The following is a 2,684-nucleotide window of genomic DNA, read 5'->3' as shown; positions in this document are numbered from 1 at the left end:
TTTTTTTGTGACACACACACACATATATATATATATTTATATATATATATATGTATATATAATACATGAAGGAAAGAAGCCAACAGTCGGCGAGGCCAAGGAAAGCGTCGGGGATGATCCCTTTTTATGTCTTTTTTTATGTTTGCTTAGATAATCACAGAAATTAGTAACGATCTGTTAGGGGAAAGATAATTAAACGCAAAGTAGAAGAAAAAACAATGTGCCGATGGTGGGAACCGAACCCACGACCTCCGAATATTGCGTCCGGTGCTCTTCCAACTGAGCTACATCAGCCGCTGTCCCCCCTGCTACTTGCTTGGGTATTTGTGTTGTCTGTATACGAACCTTGAGAGTGTTCACCAGCGCCACCCCCAGCCATAGCGGCGGACGTAGAACGTCCTTTGTTACCGCCAGCGTCACGTAGAACGTGATCAAGAGCGAGGGCGAACGCTGTGCTAGAACCCTCTTACGCTACCTATGGCTTCAAGACTGCCAGAACCGAGACCCCCGTAAGCTACAAGCAGATCAATTAACACTCTCAAGGTTCGTATACAGACAACACAAATACCCAAGCAAGTAGCAGGGGGACAGCGGCTGATAGTAGCTCAGTTGGAAGAGCACCGGACGCGATATTCGGAGGTCGTGGGTTCGGTTCCCACCATCGGCACGTTGTTTTTTCTTCTACTTTGCGTTTAATTATCTTTCCCCTAACAGATCGTTACTAATTTCTGTGATTATCTAAGCAAACATAAAAAAAAGACATAAAAAGGGACCATCCCCGACGCTTTCCTTGGCCTCGCCGACTGTTGGCTTCTTTCCTTCATGTATTATAACGAGCGCCCTCATTTCCCCTTAATTGATCTGCTTGTAGCTTACGGGGGTCTCGGTTCTGGCAGTCTTGAAGCCATAGGTAGCGTAAGAGGGTTCTAGCACAGCGTTCGCCCTCGCTCTTGATCACGTTCTACGTGACGCTGGCGGTAACAAAGGACGTTCTACGTCCGCCGCTATGGCTGGGGGTGGCGCTGGTGAACACTCTCAAGGTTCGTATACAGACAACACAAATACCCAAGCAAGTAGCAGGGGGACAGCGGCTGATGTAGCTCAGTTGGAAGAGCACCGGACGCGATATTCGGAGGTCGTGGGTTCGGTTCCCACCATCGGCACGTTGTTATTTCTTCTACTTGCGTTTAATTATCTTTCCCCTGAACAGATCGTTACTAATTTCTGTGATTATCTAAGCAAACATAAAAAAAAGACATAAAAAGGACCATCCCCGACGCTTTCCTTGGCCTCGCCGACTGTTGGCTTCTTTCCTTCATGTATTATAACGAGCGCCCTCATTTCCCCTTAATTGATCTGCTTGTAGCTTACGGGGGTCTCGGTTCTGGCAGTCTTGAAGCCATAGGTAGCGTAAGAGGGTTCTAGCACAGCGTTCGCCCTCGCTCTTGATCACGTTCTACGTGACGCTGGCGGTAACAAAGGACGTTCTACGTCCGCCGCTATGGCTGGGGGTGGCGCTGGTGAACACTCTCAAGTTCGTATACAGACAACACAAATACCCAAGCAAGTAGCAGGGGGGACAGCGGCTGATGTAGCTCAGTTGGAAGAGCACCGGACGCGATATTCGGAGGTCGTGGGTTCGGTTCCCACCATCGGCACGTTGTTTTTTCTTCTACTTTGCGTTTAATTATCTTTCCCCTAACAGATCGTTACTAATTTCTGTGATTATCTAAGCAAACATAAAAAAAAGACATAAAAAGGGACCATCCCCGATGCTTTCCTTGGCCTCGCCGACTGTTGGCTTCTTTCCTTCATGTATTATAACGAGCGCCCTCATTTCGCCTTAATTGATCTGCTTGTAGCTTACGGGGGTCTCGGTTCTGGCAGTCTTCAAGCCATAGGTAGCGTAAGAGGGTTCTAGCACAGCGTTCGCCCTCGCTCTTCATCACGTCTACGTGACGCTGGCGGTAACAAAGGACGTTCTACGTCCGCCGCTATGGCTGGGGGTGGCGCTGGTGAACACTCTCAAGGTTCGTATACAGACAACACAAATACCCAAGCAAGTAGCAGGGGGGACAGCGGCTGATGTAGCTCAGTTGGAAGAGCACCGGACGCGATATTCGGAGGTCGTGGGTTCGGTTCCCACCATCGGCACGTTGTTTTTTCTTCTACTTTGCGTTTAATTATCTTTCCCCTAACAGATCGTTACTAATTTCTGTGATTATCTAAGCAAACATAAAAAAAAACATAAAAAGGGACCATCCCCGACGCTTTCCTTGGCCTCGCTGACTGTTGGCTTCTTTCCTTCATATATATGTATATATATATATATATATATATATATATATATATATATATATATATATATATATAGATCTTTGCAAGTAAATACACATAACCCAATTTATTCTTGCTCTCATCGGAAACCTTGTTCAAATCATCTAGTAATGCATCGCAGTCATTCGGACAGCCAACAGCTTTATATAACACACATTCGTCCGCAAATAGACGAATACTAGAAACAGTACCAGAGCAGATGTCATTCATTAGGATAAAAAATAACAACGGTCCAAGAACTGATCCTTGAGGTACACCAGATGATACAGTACACCCTGTTGACGGCATACCATTGATTACTACCCTCTGTTTTCTCATATACAAGCAATCTTTATCCAGTCAGTAAT

At 46.0% G+C, this 2,684-nt stretch overlaps 1 non-coding gene across 1 annotated transcript; it reads right to left on the bottom strand.

Annotated features, from left to right (window-relative positions):
* Positions 1 to 221: 221 nt before the first annotated feature.
* Positions 222 to 294, bottom strand: TRNAL-CAA (transfer RNA leucine (anticodon CAA)). The gene has a single exon. It is a non-coding gene; the product is annotated as a tRNA-Leu (tRNA).
* Positions 295 to 2,684: the final 2,390 nt, after the last annotated feature.

Source organism: Amblyomma maculatum, chromosome 10 (assembly GCF_055883805.1).
Source record: "Amblyomma maculatum isolate TAMU_Amacu chromosome 10, ASM5588380v1, whole genome shotgun sequence".
NCBI lineage: Eukaryota > Metazoa > Arthropoda > Arachnida > Ixodida > Ixodidae > Amblyomma > Amblyomma maculatum.
The sequence above is the reverse complement of the archived record's forward strand: the minus strand, read 5'-3'. Positions and strand labels throughout refer to the sequence as shown.